The following is a 22,725-nucleotide window of genomic DNA, read 5'->3' on the forward strand; positions in this document are numbered from 1 at the left end:
CTCTCAGCAAATGAAAGGAGACAGTGACATGACAAATTATTAGACAGAGCACTGAGACTGTCAACTTTATTCAAATATGGGACTTAGAGAAGAATGAATTTATAGGCTTTGTGTTGTAAAGAGGTCCTGAGACTGCCACTTGTGCCACTAAAATCCTATTGGCTTCAGTTCCAATTTGCACCTGTGCCACTTCTAGTCTGTTTTATAAAGTCTTACAGACGGGACGCGGGTGGCGCTGTGGGTTAAAGCCTCAGTGCCTAGGGCTTGCTGATCGAAAGGTCGGCGGTTCGAATCCCCGCGGCGGGGTGCACTCCCGCTGTTCGGTCCCAGCGCCTGCCAACCTAGCAGTTCGAAAGCACCCCTGGGTGCAAGTAGATAAATAGGGACCGCTTACTAGCGGGAAGGTAAACGGCGTTTCCGTGTGCGGCTCTGGCTCGCCAGAGCAGTGATGTCACGCTGGCCACGTGACCCGGAAGTGTCTTCGGACAGCGCTGGCCCCCGGCCTCTTGAGTGAGATGGGCGCACAACCCTAGAGTCTGTCAAGACTGGCCCGTACGGGCAAGGGTACCTTTACCTTTACCTTACAGACTGGATCAAAATGGGGTAGCAGTTTGCCACAATAGGTTGTTGAGAAAATACATTGGTAATATAAAAGGGGTTTGCTTGATAGCGTATGAAGGAGCATATAATAATAATAATAATAATAATAATATTTTTTTTTTATACCCCGCCCTCCCCAGCCAAGGCCGGGCTCAGAGCGGCTTACAAGCAATAATAAAAACAAGATGAATGATTACAACTTAAAAACAAAAGTAAAATACAACATTAAAAAATGGAACACTAAAATATTAAAATGTAGCCTCATCGCAGGAGGAGAAGGAAAAGAAAAAAGAAAGAGAGGGAGGGAGGGAATCAAATTGGCTCCAAGCCAAAGGCCAGGCGGAACAACTCTGTCTTACAGGCCCTGCGGAAAGAAATCAGATCCTGCAGGGATCTGATGAGGCAGAGCGTTCCACCAGGCCGGAGCCAGAGTTGAAAAGGCCCTGGCTCTGGTTGAAGCCAATAATTTGGATTTGATGCAGAAGAGAGTCACAGAAGAACCGGGTACTCTGTAGAATGCAAGCAAAGCTAGAGGCAAAATCAGATGGTATTATGCTGAAAACTGGATGTGTGGGATGTTTTAAGGATAGTGAAGTACTTGGCTTCAATCATGGCTTCAGGAAATTGATGCAAGATTTCGTAAAGGGGGAAATTGAGTGGCAGGCTTCTGCGATTGCAGTGAGTGACTAAAGGTAACCAAATCTAGGAGAATGCTACAAACCATCCAAGGGCCAATTCACATGACCATTTGGGCAAATGATGGCAATGGGATTATGCTGCCATATTGACTCCCTGTCCATGGTCATGCACCAATCCCATGAAGCATAGGCTCTCACTCTTAACATGCCTGCATGCAATAAAGAACCTCTGATCTTACATGTTATTAGACTGGCAGACAGACCATAACCACAATGATTTTAAGTCATTTCTAGAAACCACTGCACCTGATGACTGAGTTACTCTGCCCAGCAAGAAGACATAAGGATAGAAAGGATATCTTTGCTCTCAGGTTACATATTTAGGACTATAAGCCCCACACCAACTATATCACCTTAGACCTGGTTTCTCCTCAGTCACAGAAGAGAGTTCCCACAGCACACCTACAGGAATGAGGCATAGCTCATCTGTTTACAAAGATTAGTCTTCCTCCCTGACCCCTATCAAGAACAATTCATTCTGCTATGAGGAGGGGGTGATGGTGCATGGCTTAAATTGAGCAGGATGAAGATAGCTAAAAGAAATAATTCAGCATAAAGCAGATTGTAGACATTTGTGCATCACATTGGATCCTTTTTCCAGATCTAGCTTCTCTCTTCCTGGAATAATGAGGAATGCCCTTGCAGTATTGGAAATGGAAAGAATAATGTAATGGAAACCTTGGCCTACCCTGCTGCCATTGCCCATTAGCTTGGCCTGGAGATGACAAATTTAAAAAAAAAAAAAAGGCTGGCTATATTTGATCAGAGATCTGAAGGCATCCCAGATGGAGTTAGGGATCATGGTCCTTCCCTTTGCCCAAAATGTTTCCAGCATTCCTTCCTTGAAGAGGCCAAGAAATACCCTCCCCCTCTTTGAGAACCTTTGGCACCCCTGGAGGAGGAGGCAAATGAACCTGTCTTGCAATCCCATAATATTAATAATCACAGAATCACAATGTTGGATGGGGTCCTGAGGGCCATCTAGTCCCACCCCCTGCAATGCAGGAATCTCAACTAAAGCATCCAAGACAGGTATAATATATAGATATATCCCAGGCTAAACATACCCAACTCCCTCAACCATTCCCCATAAGGCTTGGTTTCCAGACCCCTGATCATCTTGATTGCCCTCCTCTGCACACGTTCCAGCTTGTCAATATCCTTCTTAAACTGTGGCGCCCAGAAATTGACCCAGTACTCCAGGTGTGGTCTGACCAAGGCAGAATAGTGTGGGACTATTATTTCCCTTGACCTGGATATTATACTTCTGTTGATGCAGCCTAGAATAACATTAGCTTTTTTTGCTGCTGCATCACACAGAACTGTTGTTGTCGTTCAAGGAGCAGTGCAATTCTTCCTTAAATGAAAATGGTGCAGACAGTCTAAGTCTGAAAGGTCAGTACAACTGCAGAATGTGCTCATCATCGCCATGGCTGGAAAGTACCCAGTGGGATCATCTAGTTCACCCCTGTGTCCCGAGGCAGACTGCCCTGCAGCAAGGTACACCAATCAAGGTGGGGACCCAGCCACATGTCAGTTCAGCTAAGAGTCCTTTGCTCATCCTGGTATCATTTCCAGCCACCCGCCCACCAGGTGCTTGCCAAACTGCCAGCTGCTTTGCCCCACAATTCGGCCCCAATTCAGCTGCTTTGCCCCAACAATTCAGCCCCAATGCAGGCTTTTGTCACAGTAGCGCACTTCTCCTTCCCACTGCTTGTAGCGCAATCCACATCTTGTCAGGTGCAACCCCAATAGAAAAAAACCCCAAGAAAAAAGGGAAGTAGAGGAGAGATCCAGAGATGCACGGGACAAGCTTCTACCGAAGCGCAACTAAACAGATGAAGCCCAGGGACTGCCCCTTCCAGCCCCCTGCCCCTCCGGAAAGGTTCTTCGGTGGGGCTGTGTGCCCACCCCATGCCTCTTTTGCAGCTGCACTCAGAAACTGATGGACCTTTGCTTCAAATCCCACCGTCCCCGCTTCGATGCTGCAGGGCTGGCGGGTGGGAGGCGGAGGAGGAAAATAAATGGGGGGTGCAAAATATGAACCCCGATAATTCTCCCCCCCACACACACACAAACACACACCCCGACATAAGAGACGAGGGCTTACCTGCGCAGTTCCGGCCGCTGCTTAGCGCGGGAGGCTTAGCAGACTGTCCGGGAAGGCTCCCTTGCAAGACCCCTCGAGAAAGGCTGAGGAGCCACAGTGGTGTGTGTGTGTGTGTGTTAGTGCGCGCGCGCGCGTGCAGGAGGGCGGGGGAGGAAAGGGAGTTCAAATTCCTCTCCCACCTGAACCGCGGCGAGCGCGCGAGGTTTGCTTCCTCTGGCGAAGCTCCGACTCCAGCAGCAGCTTCGCGACGACTGCGGGCAAATCGCTCCCCCTCCTCGACCGGCCGCCCACCTCCTTCTGCTGGTTTCTATGGCAACTGGGTAATGCTCAGCGCATCCTGCCTGCCAGCGCCGACTCTTCCCCACCAACACACTCTCTCTCCAGCCGCTCTCCCTCCCACCACCCGGGTTGCGCGCGCGCAGACAAATCTGCACGCACACACATACAAACATATATGTCCAGGCGCACTGCGCACGGGCTCTCGCCTCGGCGGAATGTTCCTCCCGCGCGCAGGTGGCAGTCGAACGCCTTAAACCCGCCTCCCGCACCTGCTTCTTCTCACCGCCCCCCCCCCCGCTCCCCGCGCGCGCAACGCCGGGTTCTGCTGACACACGCAAGCGCGCGTGACTACAGGCAAGCGTGCGACACGTGTGGTGCTCCCTCAAGTGATACATGTAAGGACACACGAGCTTGCTCGCCAGGGACTATCTGTGCGCAGCAGGCCGGAAGACGGTAAATATCGAGGCCTTCCCGAGGAGACGTCTCCTGGACAAGCTGAGGTCTGTGCATGCTCCAGCCATTCTGCTGTCCCTCAGGGCAGGACTTTGGGATGGAAGACCCACTTAGGGAGTCTGTCCCACCACGCAGCAGAATGAACAGAGGGCCCTCAGGTGCCACAGGGCTGCCTCACCTTAAGAAAAATGTAAAAAAAGCCCTGCTGGATCCAGCCAAAGGCCCATCTCTTCCAATGACCTGTCCGCTCCTCAACAGCAAACTGCCAGAAGGCATAGGCATTATGGCCAAGTATACCTAAGGATCCTGGGAACTGGTGTTTCTCGCTCTCAAAGCCCTTCAGAGCCATCCCAATTGGTGGTCATTGCTGCACCTTGTGGGAGGAGCGAGTTGCATAGTTTAACTTCACTTCTGAAGTGAAGTAATACAAATGACTGTTGAAAGAACACCCTTCCCCCATAAGACAATGAAGGCCAAGCTAAAATTACCCAACTGCACTAATGCATCACAGACTCCTTGGTAATGCCAAAAAGGATGATAGATCAAGTCATCTAAAGTGGAACCCTAACATTGGAGAGATGACCACCCATGCATTTTCATGGACTACCCTAACAACATGGTCTCCCTAGCCTAGCAAAGTGTTTGGGTTTGCTTGTGCAATTAGGTAACTTTACAAGATACAGTATACCATTCTTGTAGACCACTGCAGAAGCAGCATCTATTTACAGAGCCTATTTCTGGGATGTTTTATATGTTACTTTTTCTGCTCTAAGCGTATCAGCAGCTCTTATAAGATCTTCCTGCAGGAATCCAGGCTCAAGTGGGATGTGCGCTTGTCATTTGGACTGGAGGACTGACTTGCAGTAGACTTGGAAGTAGGGCAACAGTTGGATCCCCCTACCTGCCCTAGGTAAAGTGCCTCTTAAAAAGTGCTCCCCAGAGCAAGACAAAGATGAAGCAATCTACCAGGTGCACCTACTGCAGCCTCATCACAGCAGCAGTGTCAGTTCATTGACATTTGTCTATGCTAACCAATTAAACAAACAACAACTCCTAGAGGGAGGGAAGTTTTTGCATGTGTGAGAAGATGTGACAGTAACTGCTGTCCCTGGAGGACTAGAGTGATTTTAAAGTGGTGCGGTAATAGGCTGAAGAAAATTTCAGCTCTGTATTGCAAGTTCTGGTAGCTGGTAACCAGATGGCCCCTAAATACCCAATTTTTAGTGATTTGCAGTATTATGCTCCTTTAAAAAAGTACGTTTCTTCCTCTAGCCAGTATGCCATCCATTGCTGTTATGGGTACTTTGTGGAATATGGCTAGGTGAGCACCACATGCCCCTACCTGAATAGTGCTTGTGCCATCACTAGTGTGTGATACAACTCCTCTGCCCCAAATTTTTGGGTCTTTTTAAAAATAAGCATTAGAGGCTATGTGCCGCTCAGCTGTACAAATCATGTGCATGAGTGCTCAATCCAGTCATTTAAAAAAGCAACAAGCTCGAGTAAAGCCATCTATCCAGCTCTCTCAGTGGTGCCCTGCAATTTTGTCAACTGTTGCTACTTGAGTTACTGCTTTGTAACAAGTGAGCAAAGGCATTCTTCTTCCTGCATATAGCCAATGCTATGAAGTGCCTACCTGATTTAGTAGGCACTAGGCACTTCATAATATAGCAGGGGGACTCGTCAGTTCTAATTTCCATGACTAGGTGAAGTGAAAGAGGTTTGGGTTTGTTTTTTTAAAAAAATAGAGGCAAAGAGCAGTACAGCTATCCTCTGAATGTATTCTGCCCCGGATTGTCTGTCTCTCCCCACTCTCCCCATAAGCTTCCATTATATGTAGATGGGATAAAATGCTGGAAAACTTGTGAGACTTGTATTAAAGCTAAAATGTGACTTGCTGTCTATGCGGGGAATGCCTGTACTTGTTAAAATCTGTTCAGTGACAAGTGGATTATACTCCCCACTCTACAGTGCAACCCAAGCTATTGTACAAAAAAATCAAAGGCCTATGCTGAACTTGGATGAAACGTTTCTCTGGAAATCTGCAATGTTTTTGTCTTATTTTGTACTTAGCTGTTTCTGCCTACTGTATTCCCCCCCCCCTTCTGTCCTTGTCCCTTGTTCTCACTGCTTTCTTTCAAGTTTCTTGCCAAAGTCCACCGAATCAGCATCATAGCCAAGTGAATATCTATACCTGGCTTTCCCACAACCAATCCTTCTCCACCACAGAAAATTTATCCCCTCCAATAAAAGGCCCAGTGCAGCAAGAAGGAATTATTTAAGGAAGCGGGGAGGGAATCTGCATGCAGTGCATAACTTTCCACAAAGCTCAGCATCTCTTTACAACATTATGTAAGATAAGAAAGTTGTATTGGCCCAGTTTCCAAAATGTGCCACTGGAACAGAGAGAAGCCACAAGGGCTAGTTCATACAACCTTTTTAACATGTAGGTCACAGCTTGAATGTTGGACATGGTGCTCAGTCTTGTGAATGCTCCAGATGTATGGCCATTGCTTATTTGAAAACCCTCCACAATGTGTCTTAGGCTAAAAGTTAGTGGTGAGCCACAATCTCAACACATAATGGAGACATACAAGACCATTCACAATGCCAGACAGTGTCAAGAAATGTAATCTCCCGATGGGTAACATAGCTTTGACCCAAGTGATTTTTCTTAATGTTAAACAACATCTGAAGCAGAAAAACAACTTGCATCCTTGAATTTTAAAAGCCCAGATCTTGTGCCCCCATTGATTTAGCTGTGTTGCACAAATGGGAAGATTAATCTGGAATGCCACGGCTGGGGTCTATGGGAGAATGGTGTTTTCCTGAGGAAGCCAATGTCCTTAGTGGTGCTTCTGTACAACTAGATAATAAGAGATTAGAGGAAATCTAAAGCTACTAACAGGCACATCCTTAGAAGCTGTTAGAGCTGCCAACAGGCCAGTCCTTAGAAGCAGTTGCAGTAATGATGCCGTTTGCCTAAGGAGGGTTGTTCTGTTGTTCAGGAGAGCTAGGATCAAGTTGCTCTGAGAACGTAAACCAGGTCCCTTGTGGCTTTCTCCCTGTCTCAGGCAGCCTCTCATCTTTCTTCTAAAGAGCACATTTGACTTCCTAATGAAGCACAGTAGGGCTCTCTGTCTTCAGCACCCTTCATCTGGCTTCTTGATTCCCCATTTCAGCAGGAGAGGGAGTGTAGGCACAGACAGACAATAATTCACTCACAGGCTAGGAATAGACGTGAGAAATGGCTTTACCTTTGATGGCTCATCTCTGCCTTCCATTCCTTCTGCACCTTGCTAAACTAAAAGTCCTTTTGTTACTTCTGATGTTTCTTTTTTCTTTCCTTCATTTCTCTGGCATATGGTTCCTTCCCTTTTTTCATCAAAAGCCTCCTGAAGATCTCAAAGAGAAGCTCTCTCACCGGATTTCCCATTTTGAGATAGGCCAACGTTGCCTACAGGTAAAGTTTTTATCCACTGGGGCCAGGCAGGAGATAAGAATATACCCCATGGAAGGAATAATACAAAGCTCTACTTTTCAGAGAATGGGGGTGGGGGTGGGAGGAAGCTTCCTCTGGTACAGTAGAGAATTGCACAAAACAGGTATTGGTATAACTGCTGTATGTGCATACGCTAGACTGAATCCCTTGTGCCAGTTTAAGTTACAGATGAATTAACCAGTATGAGAGAACGAGAGAGTTATGCTTCCCCATGGTTAAACGGTTTAAAAAATAATGAGAATTATTGCTGCTGCTGCTGTTGTTGTTATTGCTACCTGGCTTTTCATAGACAAGCTTTTTATTTGAGCATGCTGGTTTGCTTTTCAGATCTGGATAATTTCTACATGTGTAAAACCAGCACCTTTGGGACAAATCTGACAGGAGGATCTGACATTACCATGCAGGCAAACGTAACATCTGTAAACTACTGGCTTAGATAAGAGCCCCATTATTCAGGTGCCATACAGATGTGGTAATGAAAGCCGTCTTACTCTGTTAAGAGCCATTTTTGAGAGATGACTCTGCAAATCTAACAGCATGTGGCTACATGCTCATTCACACTTGGCTTTTTCAGGTCCAAGCCCAAATGTTGTGTGTGAAACAGGTTTTAAAAATAGCTGTGTTATGCTTCATTGCTGTTCCTCTCCAATCACCATAAACAACACTGCAATTGTAACATTTCCATCAATTTCTCAGTATGCAAGGCTTTTTCTCCTGCAGTTCAGTTGACTTTCATTAGCTAGCAGAAGGGAACAGAGGAAATAAATAGACTCATGCAGTACAATCTATATTTTTTTACTTAAAAGTAAGCTTCCTTAAGTTCAGTGGAACCTACTCCCAGGTAAATGGGCATAGGATTGCAGTCCTTGTATATCTTTCTCCCAACGTTTTTTTAAAATCAGAAATGGGTACGAGATGCTATGAGTTCAAGGGGAGTAATGGCAGAATCCCCACTCCTGGCACAACATTTTTATGTGCTCAAAATTGTTGTGCAAGCTGCTTTTCCACTAATGGAAGAAAATATACTGGAGAGGCAAATTCTCCTTCTTGTAACAATCAGGATAAATATGCATAATATTCCATGCCATGTTTAGTTTGGGCCTATTCCTTCTTTGCACAAGTTCTCTTCTTCACATGTGAGCAAATTTTGCACCCACTTCATGTTCATGTGCAATTAATTATATTGTGATAGGATGCTGTACAGGGACGCGGGTGGCGCTGTGGGTTAAAGCCTCAGCGCCTAGGGCTTGCCGATCGAAAGGCCGGCGGTTCGAATCCCCGCGGCAGGGTGCGCTCCCACTGTTCGGTCCCAGCGCCTGCCAACCTAGCAGTTCAAAAGCACCCCTGAGTGCAAGTAGATAAATAGGGACTGCTTACCAGCAGGAAGGTAAACGGCATTCCGTGTGCTGCACTGGCTCGCCAGATGCAGCTTGTCACGCTGGCCACGTGACCCGGAAGTGTCTTCGGACAGCGCTGGCTCCCGGCCTTTAGAGTGAGAGGAGCGCACAACCCTAGAGTCTGGCAAGACTGGCCCGTACGGGCAGGGGTACCTTTACCTTTACCTTTAGGATGCTGTACAGCCTCACAGCTCTAACCCAGAGCCAAAGTAGAGAATTTAAATGGCAGACAGGTTCAGTCACTGGTACAACTATGCTACTGCCATCTACACAGGGACGAAAGCAACATCACACATTGGCTCAAGACTTTTTGCTGCCTGATGAAAATCCCAAGTGATGCACATGCACACACCCCTAAGGCCATCTCTATTAAAGGTTTGCTGCACCATTCAGAAACCAATTCCTGCCTTCATCTCAAGGTGCTGCCTGAATTAGGTGGTTTCACTGTGCTTCAAGGCAGGACTGGTGCTGGATATGCCATAATGGGACCTTCCCATCCCATCTCATGTCTGCTTTCTCGAGTCATCTGTGGCCTGTTGTTGTGCCGTATTGTAGAAGCAGCTGAGAGCTTTTGGCCATTTGCTCTGTGCTTCCCATAGTCCCTTCCATCTTCAAACAAGAGATGCACTCAGCTAGTTGCCTGTTTCAGATACCCTTCCCCACTTCCTGGGAAAATGCAGACGCTACGCTATTTGTGTCCTTAATTAGAATCACAGAATAATTGGGCCCTCTGCAGTTGCTAGCTCAGAAAGCAAATCGTTGTGAAAGGCTGTGTCATTGTGCAGGTGGCATCAGAAACCCAGCTTCATTCCACCAAAACAATCCACCTTTTGTTTGCTAATTTCCAGCCCTTCAGGCATCCTCCGGAACTCTTTCCAGGGAAGGGGCATGGTCTCTGACATGAAGGGCTCAATTTTTCTGGCAAGCTGCAAGGAGCTTTGTGGAAGATGCTGTTTGTAACGCCGGGAAAAGGGACTTGCTACTTTCCCAAGATCCCAGCCCTGCTGTTAATATAGACAGGGTCCAATTCTGGAGATTTGTGGCATGTAGAGCTATTTGTGTCACTGAGCGCAAAAACTCTGCCAGGCTATCATGCTTGCATTTTGCATCCACTTGGCATTGGCGAGGGAGGCTGGGCAAAGTGCAGGCAATGACGAGTTGAGGCTGTGTTTCTGCAAGTCCCTCTCTTTTTAAAATCTCTTATTTCACTGGAGATTGCATTTTCTCTGATGTGCTGATTGGTGTGTTGGCCATTTTCCCCATGCCCACCTCTGGTATACAGCTCTGGAGGGTAGGCCAATTCTCAATGTGGTCCTTGGGCAAAAACAGAACTAAATTGGGTGTAAAAGAAGGAATTGCAGAGAGCATTTTGTCAAGTCCTCTTTTGTCATGCAGATGTGAAAAGCTGCACCTGTTGAAATTCTCCTGTACTGAATACACCTAAAAGTACAGTTTAGTACACTGTACTAAAAGTACAGTGGTGCCCCGCAAGACAAAATTAATTCGTTCTGCAAGTTTTTTGTTTTACGTGTATTGATGGTTTCCCATAGGAATGCATTGGTGGTTTTAAAAAAAAAGGCGCAAGACGTTTTCGTCTTGCGAAGCAAGCCCATAGGGAAATTCGTCTTGCGAAGCAACTCAAAAAATGAAAAACCCTTTCGTCTAGCGAGTTTTTCGTCTTGCGAGGCATTCGTCTTGCGGGGTACCACTGTACAGAATTTTGTCCTCCTTTTCTTACCCGAAGCACAATCTAGCATTTGAATTGGATGTGCAGACTAAGCTCATGTAGAGAGATCAGGATCATGATGGCTGGCTATGCTTCAATGTATGTGTTATTGGTCCCATCCTTTGATTGCTGTGCATCTAGCTAGGGCTGGGTGATATATCAACATATCATCTAAAACTGGTTCGAAGTCCATATCGTGATATTGGCTTCATATTTTTTGACCTGGTAATATATCGTAAATCATGGTGGGTGGGTGGGTTATGCAGAAATCACAACGTGGGAAAATCCGTGAAGCCAGCCAGTGTTTCTCTTAATTCCTGCAGCCCCATTAACTCTGCCAGCTCAGCTCTCCCCTGCCTCCTGCAGGGGGCAGTGAATTGAAAGAGCAGGCGCTGGCAAAAATCACAGTGCAGGAAAAACCATGAAGCCGACCAATGCCTCTACATAGCTCTATCCTTATTTCAGACATTGTGATATATTGGTATCACAATGTTTAGTTGGTGATATCTCACAATTTTAAAAACCAGATATCGCCCAGCCCTACATCTAGCAAAAGATGAGAAGGGGGATCTATGGCTATATGCACGCAGGGTACCTGCACCCGCTTTCAGGAAACTGGCAAGACCATAGTTCCCAATTCTGTCTTTGAACATGTATGCTTTTTATGTCCTGGGTAACATGTCTATTAGATTTTATTTAAATGCTTTTCAATGACTATATATTTCAGTCAGGAACTCTGCTTTTTGTGTACTTGAAACTGTTCTTTTTGGCAATAGGGTGTTTTTTTCTACAATTTTATCTATGAAACTAGAGCAGGCTTCCTCAACCTCAGCCCTCCAGAAGTTTTTGGCCTACAACTCCCATGATCCCTAGCTAGCAGGACCAGTGGTCAGGGATGCTGGGAATTGTAGTCTCAAAAACATCTGGAGGGCCGAGGTTGAGGAAGCCTGACCTAGAGAGCCCTAACACCATTTTTGCCTATTATCTGTTACCTATATCTACATCTTTACAGTAATGCAATCGTCCTTAAAGCAGTAACATTATCAACAGCTATCAATGCCCCCCCCCCCCGATTTCTTAATTTAAAAAGGCATCACTGACCATTGGGCATGTTGGCTGAGGCTCATGGGAGTTGAGCTCTACAACATCTGGAGGACCACAGGTTCCCCATTCCTAATATGAGAAAAGGCGCCAACATTGTGGGCAAGCAGGGTGTTATGACACATGGAACGAGATTGCTGTTAAGAATGAGCTAAAGAGCATCAAGGGCCAACAATCACTGTTCCACAGGGGGTAGGGGGACTATGTGCAATAGGCTGGAATTCAGTTCAAATTGCAAATAGTTTCACTGCCTCTTGGTCTATTCACATCTGTCTCTTTCAGAAAAAGAAATTATTCCCTTGCCATCTGCCCCCGTGTGTAGTAAATCAATAGCTACCCTTAACGTACAACAGAATCCAAGTGCCAGCGATTCAGAATCCTTTTACGATTAAATCCATCCTGGCTCTCTGAGCAGTTTCATCAGTACTAGCAACCTATTAATCACTGCTTCATTTTGAGGAAGCAAGGCCAAGGGAAAGTTGCTGAAGAGGATCTGATCATGGCTTGGCCAGCCGTGGCAGGTGCTTGCAGAAAAAAGTGAGCCCAGTTTAGAAAAGGGAAGGCACCATCATGCCTGAGCACAGTTCACCCTTACAGTTACCACCTGACCTCAGTAGATCATATTATTCCCAAAATAATAAGATTATTCACAACCTAGCTATCTGCACATCACTTCTGCTTTTAATCCCTTGTGCAAAACTTCCTGAGCCATGCTCCAAGCTGTAGGGGCATTGAAGTTTAAGATGCTTATTTTCCTCAAACTTTGCACCATATCAAACAAGGCTTAGGAACCTCAAGCTGTGTGGCCCTTGGGACTCTCCCTAGGCCATGCCCCCTTCACAGGCCATACCGCCTTCCCAAGCTCACCAGTCCCACTCAGACCACAGTTCAGGCCAGATGTAGATAATTGGTCCGACTCATTCCCTGCTTGTGCCCTGCTAACACTGAAATTCACATTGTTAATCGACAGTGTCAGAAACCTCCTGTGCTTGCGCTAACCTCTATGTTTCCTTAGCTTTTAGCCGTCACATATTTCCCCTGCAGAACCTATTTCTGTGGGCACCAGAGAGGACTGCTGATGCACCACAGTATTGTATACTGCTCATTGTTCTTTTATTAAATGGGACGAGAAATAGAAGGAGGAAGAAGGCTAAGCATCCCCTGACATCAGTCTGCTGTCAGAGACTTTGGGAGAGCTGCTGTAGAAATGTTTGAATTAGCATTTCCACAGAGGACACAAAAGCCAAGGAGCCGCAGTGTGAGCAAGCAAGGCTCTCCTTAATCCAGTTATCAAAGTACTTGCAGCTACAATTTGCAAGGGGAGGTGTGACGGCAGCAGATACTGAGGAAAAAGAATTCATCTGTGGCTGCTGGCGCAGAAGGGATATATATTTAGGCAATCGTTTGGAGAAGGCCAGCCATTTTTATAATGCAGGTTATATAAGAAACTTGGGTGCTTCTTAAATACCTAAAATACCTAAAATCAATTACTGAAATAACTGCAGGTATATGAAGCACTAATAACGAACAGTAAACCAAGTATTTTGCTGGATGTGGCATAAATGCAGCTTATCTGAGATTGAGGAAACTAAAGGGAAATTGTGGTATAGCCATTCTTGGAGAGGGTCAGAAATGAAATATGTAAGCTACCTACGGCTTAACTGCCATACCTAGCAGACCAGGGCAACAATCTGAAGAGAGAAGATGGTTCTGAAATCCATGGCAGGATCTTCCACATCAGCTCCACATTTGTTCATGTAAAGCCCCATACAGAAAAGAGTAAGCAAATGAGTAAGTCAAGAATGGGAGCCACAGTAGTGCTCACCAATTTGTTTGATAGAAATAATCCCTTTATGCCCCAAAGAGTCCTAGTTTGAATGGCCAGTGTTTTAATTGCTGTTAACAAGTAGGAAACAATGCCCCCATCTCCCATGCACCAGGATGTCTGCTGAAGGCTGTTGCATGAACTAAAATTAAACATTATTATGGAATGGAGTGTCTGATTTACGTGAGGCAGAGCCTTGGCCAATTTAGAGATATTTGCAGAGTGCATCAAGGCAATAACAAGTGTTACTACTAAAAACAGGTGAACTCCCGTTGCTCTGTCCCAGCTTCTGCTAACCTAGCAGTTCAAAAGCACACCAGTCCAAGTAGATAAAGAGGTACCACTGCGGCGGGAAGGTAAACAGTGTTTATGTTTACTCTGGCTTCCGTCATGGTGTTCTGTTGCGCCAGAAGTGATTTAGACATGCTGGCCACATGACCCAGAAAGCTGTCTGTGGACAAATGCCAGCTCCCTTGGCCTGAAAGTGGAATGGAGTGCTGCACCCCATAGTCTCCTTTGACTGGACTTCACCATCCAGGGGTCCTTTACTACTAAAAAACCTATCTCTCACCAGATTTGGTTAGTCCTAGGGGTAGGGAGGACTCCTTCCTGACAGCCACATCCAGAGCCACTTGAGATAAATACATTTTAGATGTTTGTTAGTGCATTTATATTTCTACCTGCTGAAACAGGCTAACAACTGGGAATTGCCCTGTGAGATCAGCTAAGTACAGTAATGCCCTAACTAACCTGTCTGGATGAAGAGAAAGCAGTTTGTTTATTTATTAAAATATTTATACCACGCTATTCATTAAAAATATCAGAACGGTTTACAACAGTTATACATAAAACCATACAACAAATGCCATGTGAAAATTTTGCTAGCACTTCTTCCAGTTGCACAGAGAACAAGAGCAGCTTGCACAGCTGTGCCTTTTTGCTGGTGCACTATGAGAGCTCGACAGCTCCCCTTGCGTTTCTGCTGCACGTAGCCAGACAAGGCAAAAGGCTGTAGCATCTCTGATGTGAAAAAGGGAAGTTGCCCTCCAGGCATAGGTGCTAATGGTTTCGTGACAGCTCTGCTCCCAGCACATACTGTAGGTGGATGCTTCTGAAAGCTGTAACTAGAACCTGTGAGTTTGTGTTATCAATTTGTGGGACAATAGCAGGTGACAGGCTTAGAGCCACAGCCTGGGGATATTATATCTGGAAATAATTCCCCCAGGGTGGGGCTGTGATAAAGGCTGCTGCCTGGAGCTTAACAATGGCGAACAACGGAGTGCCCTGGCCAAATAAGAATCCGTGTTCAAGAGAGGCAGGGGAATCTAGACAAGAGATGCTCATGAATATGAGGCTGAACTCCAATTGGGGATATCAGTTTACACCAGTTGCTCACGTGAACCCTGGCCAAGACTGTTAATCTCCCTGCCAACGGAGGTGACAGAGAGTAATGCCTGCTGATATTTCCTGAACCCTTTGAACTAGAAAAAGATTGGGAACCTCTCCATCCTTTGCCTAAAACTGCTTAATGGCAAGCTAGATTCAGATCAGAACCCAAATAGTTTCTCCAGTTTCCAATTAAGCCCATCTAGCCAGGTCCTGTTTTATAAACTACTCTTGGAGTTTATTATGAACTGAACTTGTACTAACTCCTCAAAATCTGAAGTGATCCAGATCCACAAATACCTAATTGGAACCCCCAGTATATGTCGCTTTTGCAGATATATCCTTATATATTTATAGATCCTTCTCCATCTAAATCAGGGATGGGGAACCTATGGCTGCCCATATGTTGTTGCCCTACAGTTCCCATCACCTCTAACCAGTGGCGTAGCGTGGGGGGTGCAGGGGGGGCCCAGCTGCACCGGGCGCAACATCTGGGGGGCGCGCTCGCACTCGCAGCTCTCTGCCCCCTGCTAAAATCCACGGGTTAGGGGCCGCAAATTACTTGCCTTGCCCCGGGTGCTGACAACCCACACTACGCCACTGCCTCTAACCATTGGCCCTGATGGCTGGGGTGGATGAGAGCAACAGGTATCCCATCCTTGATCTAAAGCAAGTGGTGCAGTTGACTGGAACTTGAGATAGGGTCTCCTCTCTATCAGCACCCCAGTCCCAAAGGAAATTTAGATTAGCCCCATCCCTGGTGGTTTTTAAGTGGGCAGTAAAATGTTTCTATTTCATATGGCTTTTAATTGTGTTCAATTTGAATATAGTATTTAATTTCTCTGTTCTCTGTGTATCTGATCTTTGCTCTAAATCTTTGCTAAAACGTGTTTAATAATTTAATTTTTTCCTTTCTGTGTTTAAACTGCCTTGTTTAGAGCTGAAGAGTTGTTTAGAAATATTCTTAATGAATGAATGTAAATAAATGTCATAATGGAGTTATCTGCCCACAGTAATGCTTCTCCTCTGTTTGACCAAAATGACACCAAAAATGATCTAGGTCCATCAGCTTTTACAAAAGGCAACCCTCACTCCCACAGCTTCTTGGCCTGAGGACGCCTCAAGCAGTTGCACTCAGGTAAGCTGCCTTGTGAGCTGACTGAAAGCCTATTTGCCCCTACAATACTTAAGTCCATAAATGTCCACTTCTCACAGTCTGATGGAGCTTAGACAGTAGCATTGTGAAGTTTTAGGCAGAAGCAGAATCATCATAGCAAAGCAGATATTTTCCCCAATTCAGAACTTATATTTATTTGTATGGAATCAAGGCAGCATAAAAAGACATACTGCTTGAAAATAAAATGTTGCATTATAATATCACTTATAAAACTGTTAGTGGGCTCAGCTAAACAGGTATGAAAATTACCAATTCCCATAATTTTTTAATTTCATTGTTCAAACCAGGAGGAAGCAGATTGCGTTAGAGACACAAGCCCCTGAACAACATTATCATAAAAAATAAACATGGGTTGGATGCAAAAGGACAAGAAGCAACCTGAATTTCTCTGGAATGCCAGCAGGGGCCCTAGATGACACTGGGCCCAGGCAGAGCTAGTGCTATCATTGGGTCAATTACATAGTCACCTAGGGTGCAGATCTCAGAGGCTCATAGCATTGACCTTTCAGGTGCACAATTTCATATAGATTAGTTTTTGATCTATCTTATAAGATTGCAAAGTAACTGGAGATACTACCAAACTTTGAGACAGAACAAGTTAGAAAAAGGAGAAAGAAACAGCAGTTTGAGTATGAGGTCCAAGAAGAGATGCCACGAGATGCAAAGCAGAAATTCAAAGTACGGTAGGCTTCTACTCTGGCTTAGACATGGCCACACAAGCTGTTGAAGAGAGATTCCGACAGCTACAACAATGGAATTCCCAATTTGGCTATGATATATACAGTATCAACAACAAAAATCTATTGAAGATGTACTTAAGGCCTGCAAGAATTTCAAAAAAATCATTGATGCACAATGGAAACAACGATATTGATGCTGAAAGTCTGTGAGTGTGAACTTATAACTCAAAGAATCTGAAGTCCATACCACCACAACAAAAACTGCTGGGTAATGTGCCTAATGTTTCTGTTGCTCTAGGGATCCTTCTCATATTTCCAGTGTCAGTGGCAAGTGGCGAACACGGTTTCTCAAAGCTCGAACTTATAAAAACTGACATACACTGAACAATGGTGCAAAATAGACTAGTTGGCTTACCAACCATATCAGTTGAACATGCCTAAGCATCAGCCTGAAGGAACTGGTAAACGAAAAGGCATGCAAAGTGAGATTTTGATATGCCTGAAATTGAAACATTTAAGGGACTTAAATTTTAACATCACAGTTCACAAAATTACTCAAAATGATTTGTGTGCTAAAACATTTTCTTTTGTATTTGAAAAAAAAATATTTTTGTATTACTTATTCTTGCAATTTAAAATAAATTTAGCACTTTCAAGTTTTGTGCTTGTTGTTTTTTCTACAAGACATCTCTTTTGAAAATTGAAGTTAGCAATTTTGGGAGGCATGTGCATGCAAGGGCACAAAATAGCCTGGCACTGGATCCAGGAGTGGTTGAGGTCCTGGGTATCTAAGGCGCCAATCCTTTATACATTTACCCAGGAGTAAGCGTCACTGAGGTTTACTTCTGAGTAGACATGCAAGGGATTGCACTGACAATGATTCAGGGAGCTGTGCTGGGTGTACATAAACCACTAAAGAGATTAACATTTTGAAGAGTTTCTTAGCAGGAACAAGATGGGATGGAAGGAATGGAAGGCATCAGTATCAAAAACTTTGCTCTGTCTGGAAAAGTAGTGTCTTCTAGCAGCAAGTGTGGGCATCTCTTGATACTCAGAAAACTGAACTGTTTTAAGAGTCACTAAACTACTCCCTAAGTAATGGTAAGATGAATCTACATTGACAAAGTTAGTTTTCATTCAAGGCCACCGCAAATGCTACAGCTGTTATAGCATCAGTGGCGTAGCGTGGGGGGTGCTGGGGGGGCCGGCAGCACCGGGCGCAACATCTGGGGGTTAGGGTTAGGGGGCGCAAATCCACAGGTTAGGGGGTGCAAATTACTTGCCTTGCCCCGGGTGCTGACAACCCACGCTACGCCACTGTATAGCATAGTAACCTTGTGTACTTGCATCAGAAAGCCGAGTCCAAATGTGGCTCCCTGGCATATTTCCAGACAACACATGAGCCTTTTGTTTATAACTTTATTAATATTAAAATGTGATTCCGCCCCCATCTCTGAACTACTCCAGCCAAGTGCAGATATAATTTTCCATTCTCAAATTTGAGCTTATCAGTCTCTTAGGCTGCAATCCTATACACACTTTCCTGAGTAGACCTGCATAAATTTGCTCTGTTGCTGTTGTTCTTATCATGCAGGACTGAAGTAGTGGTGTTTCTTTATGCCTTTTCCCATTGTTGATGTTCAGGTGGGAGGGGCTTTCCATTACATTGGAGCAGAGACAGAAAAGACTGTGCCAATGGATAACTGCGCAGTCTTCCTTGGAAGACTATGCTAGTGGAGACCTGGAAAACACCCTACTAGGCTAATCATTTCCCACTAATCTGTTTCCTCTCCTGCATGGCTGCCTTAGAAACAGCTGGCAGCGTAAAAAGGTATAAAGCTAAAACCAAGGAGACCCAGATAGATTCTGTAGAGCTTATGGATCAGCGCTTATCAGAGACAGAACAGCTGATCTTAAGATGGTGCCAGCTTTGTGTTTATGTTCCCGTCAGGGACAGCAAATCACAGTTGCAACCAAGATGGTACGCTAAATGTTGTTTGGCGTCTGCGTATTACATTGATAGACCTTCCAGATCACAGTCACACCATATTTCTATATCATGTGTTGAATATATTCTGGGTTTCAGTTCTATTTGTATAGTGCCATCAATGCCCATGTTGCAGCGTACACAAGAAATATGACATGACACATCTATAACAACTGTGTATAAGAACTCAGCTAGAGACTACCCAGTACCTCTCAGACACAACACATCCATCAACCTCATTCCTAGCCACCAGCTTTTGTATAATAAGTGATGCTTCTCTGTCTACCTGGATAGCATCTAATGAATCCTCTGGGCTTTGCTTATGCTGGGAGGGAGCTATTGAACTGAAGTGGTGAAATAAGAGCCATTGAGGGTAATTTGAACTGTTGGGAGGTGGAAATCACCCAAAACAAAAGCCCTGCCATAACCAAAGGTGGATCCTTCCACGACGTGGTGCTACCCCCTGTGAGAATGCCTCATGAGTGTCTGTGTCTTTTGTGAGCATGAATGGAATGATGGCAGCACAGCAATTAGAAACAGGACCTTATGCTGTTCTACGGTTCTCAACAGTCACCTGATGCCAGCTTGTCTCATGGGAACATTATAGGCCTAACACCCGCACCTTTAGATCAGCCTAGCAGATTGGCTGCCGGCATACTAAAAGCGACGTACAACCCTGCCAAGGCTGGCTCCATCCCAACAAATGTAGACTGATGCCGTGGACCACCTGGCTGATGGAACAGCCTGCTGTAATGTGAGTACAACCCCCCAGATGACACAATAAAGATGCTCTTAAGGGACGGGAGAATCCCTCATGGCCTACCTTTCTGGAGTGGTTGTAGAGACCATCAGATGCTGCCAGATAAGTGAGGTCCCAGTGCCCGTCAGGTTGATAACAGTCTGGCCTGCCTGGCCCACTTTCAGTTTAGGATGCCAGTTTGCCTGGCAAAGGAACTATACTGGATTCTTCCCTTTCTTTCTCTGCCTGTACACATTGGAAGGAAGGTCACAGCAGATGGGGAGGAGGGGGGTAAAGATCAGCCCAGAGATTAGAGAGGCATTTTTAGCCAGCCAATCGGTGGCCAGGCTGTGAGTAATGACTCGCTGACAGCACAAGGTGAAAACATTACTGCAGAGAAAGCAAAAAATAAGATCAGGGGGTGTAAGTGCTCTCCCTTTCCTGGGATCCCCCTATTTCCCATTCCCGCCCCCCCCCCTTATATTTGCCTTTTTATCTAGCCTTTTGCAAATTTGTCCCTTTCTTCCACCTCCCATTTCTCCTTCTACTTCCCTCTACTCTTTCTCCTTTCTCCCCTTTCTCATTCTTGCTTCCTTGTTACTTCAGCAGTTCCCACCACCACCACCACCAGATTCTCAGAGCTAAAGCAGACCTGATGCCAATCACATATTTAGCCCCTGTGTGGGCTGAAAGGAATATTATCACAATTGGGGGGGGGGGGAGTAGCTGGAAAACTGTTTAACTAATGATTAAACAATTTATTTTAAAAAATGAATAGGGGTCATAAAATGGTACCCAACAAGACAGTTACTGTATAGTGAATGTGTGCTGAGCTTCAAAGAGCTACCAATCAAAGCATCTATGTCACACCCACTGGTATGAACAGAAGACAGCAGGATGTACACACAAAAGAGGCATGATAGGGAAGATGTGGCCCTCCAGCTGTTGCTGAACTCCAATTCCCATCATCCCTGGCCATTGGCTGTGCTTGCTGGGGCTGACAGGAGTTCGGAGTCCAACAACACCTGGAGGAACACAGCTTCCCCAGAACTGCTCTAGATAATGTGGATAGCCAGTTGCAATTGTGCTTGTAGCTTACAGCTGAAGAGCAATGACTGGGGCTATGTCTGGAAGCAAGCATTGTGGCTCTGTTTGTTTCCTTTAAAAAAAATAATGAACCATGTTTTGCCCATGTGCATTATACTGAAACAGCTTGTATAAAAATAACCTTAAAGTAAGGTTAGGAATCTGGGTAGCAGTAGATGCAAAGATGGATTCTGTAGTATAGGCTTTTAGAAAAGAACGTTGTAATTATTAAACAAAAGAAACTGAACTCCATTGACGAAAACCTGCTGTGAGAGAATCAGGCCACTAGTTTGCCCTCTTGTGGCGATGCGTTACACTTGATACAATCCAAAGGTATCATAGTGCTTTTATTAGGACAAACTAAAAATCACAAAGCAGTGATGCTTTATGGTCTGCAGTGGAACGTAAGAAAGGTAGTGTGACACTGCTCCTGTACATATCCCCCACACCATCAACATTTCCATCTGCAGTTTTTCTTTCTTGCTTGACACAGTCAGCCCAGAATAGTCCTGAACTCCAGGGAATATGTCTCGGGCTTTGACTGGCCAATATTTCCTTCTCATGCATACTGCTGCTGCTGTAGATGTGGAATAATTGCACTGCAGCCAAAGGAATTTGTTATGTAACTGAAACAACAAAAACGTGTAACTTCCAAATGAAGGAAAGATGATTTCCTGAATCCAGGACAAATGGACTGAAGAAACAGCTTTCCTTCTAAACAATGCTATGGCATAATGTTAACATTTACTTACTGCCCCAAACATGGACAAATGTTAGGGGGCCCAAGATTTATGGGAGGGGGCAGAAGCGAGCTTTCTGCGATGCAGTTGGTCAGATTGTTAAGTATTATTTACTTGATTTGGAGGAGGGCAGCTGCCCCCTGGAAAGGTTCACATCACCTCAAAAATGTTTGCTTCTGACTTTGTTCTCTTTTGTGTCACAAGAAAATGGTTAAATTGCAAAAACCACCACACCAAACCAACAGCCTGATAATTCCTGAGGCAAGTCAAAGCATTGACTAGGTGGGAGTTGAGGAGACTTGATCCTGATTTAATCAAGGGTAGAAAGGAGGTTTGCTCTATAACATTTCCTGCACTCTTTACAGTCACCCACCTAAGTTCCAAACGGGAACAAACTTACCGTACTTAACTTGTCAGATATAGCTTCTGACCTTGATGGAAATGACCTGCCTCCTCTGCAGGAATGTCTTGCCATGACATCCACATTACTGCAGCCTTTCTGCATGAGAGCGGCTGGCTCATTTGCCATTAAAGACAAATGGCACCTGCCTCTCCACAGCTGCCTCTCCTTTTGACATGACGCTTGAGCAGTTCCTGTCTAGGCTGAAAGCAGTGGGGTTCTGTCTACCCAAGGGCCTTGTGTGCAGACAGAAGTCATCTCCTCCAAAACAATTTGGGGCAGAAAATGAACTCTGTGGGGTGTCCTGGAATCCAACCCACCCTACCTGAGTCCTAGCCTCAAAGGTCACTTCCAGACAATCCAGATAGCATTTGCTATCCTAATCCTGCACTTCCCAGTGCATTTTCCTGTCACTTTGGAGGTGGGGATGGAGGAAGAAGGTTTGTTGCACAAGAAAACCAAAATTAACCCAAATTGCACAATCTGAATTTGGCAGTATGCGATTGAATGCCACCCCAAAATAGAGACAATCTGGAAGTTCCCTGAGGCAAAGTAAGGGCACTTGCAGATGTGGCTCCCAGCAGTAATGATAGTGCTGAATCAGGAAGCGCAACTGGAAGTACCTCAAAAAATGGTCGCTTCTATATATAGCATTTTGCAGGGATCAGCATTCTGAATCAGATTACGAGTCAGACAACCCACATTGAAGGTTCCAGCTCCTGTGCTGATTGCTCTTAGTCCAGATGGCCTGGCAGGATCAGCTCAGACAGCAAGAGTAAAAGCAGACGGAATAATGATGGCAGTTCTAAATTCCTTCAGTAACTGCATAGCCAGTGGAA

General features: G+C 45.2%; 1 protein-coding gene and 1 long non-coding RNA gene across 7 annotated transcripts in view; both read right to left on the reverse strand.

The window, feature by feature from the left end:
• The window catches only part of PACSIN1 (protein kinase C and casein kinase substrate in neurons 1), a 71,989-nt gene extending 52,084 nt beyond the window's left edge, over positions 1 to 19,905 (reverse strand). For 2 of the 6 annotated variants that reach the window (XM_083445810.1, XM_083445811.1), the window contains exon 1: positions 3,409 to 3,888. The gene's annotated coding sequence lies outside the window, so the exon portion shown is untranslated. Of the gene's footprint in view, positions 1 to 3,408; positions 3,889 to 19,744 lie in introns of those variants that run through there. The other 4 variants (XM_083445815.1, XM_083445812.1, XM_083445809.1 and 1 more) reach the window with 4 other exon arrangements.
• LOC310679981 overlaps positions 1 to 22,725 on the reverse strand; it is a 169,504-nt gene that overhangs the window by 119,943 nt on the left and 26,836 nt on the right. The window lies entirely within an intron of this gene.

Source organism: Podarcis tiliguerta (genome assembly GCF_965153285.1).
Source record: "Podarcis tiliguerta genome assembly, chromosome: 6".
Classification (NCBI taxonomy): Eukaryota; Metazoa; Chordata; class Lepidosauria; order Squamata; family Lacertidae; genus Podarcis; species Podarcis tiliguerta.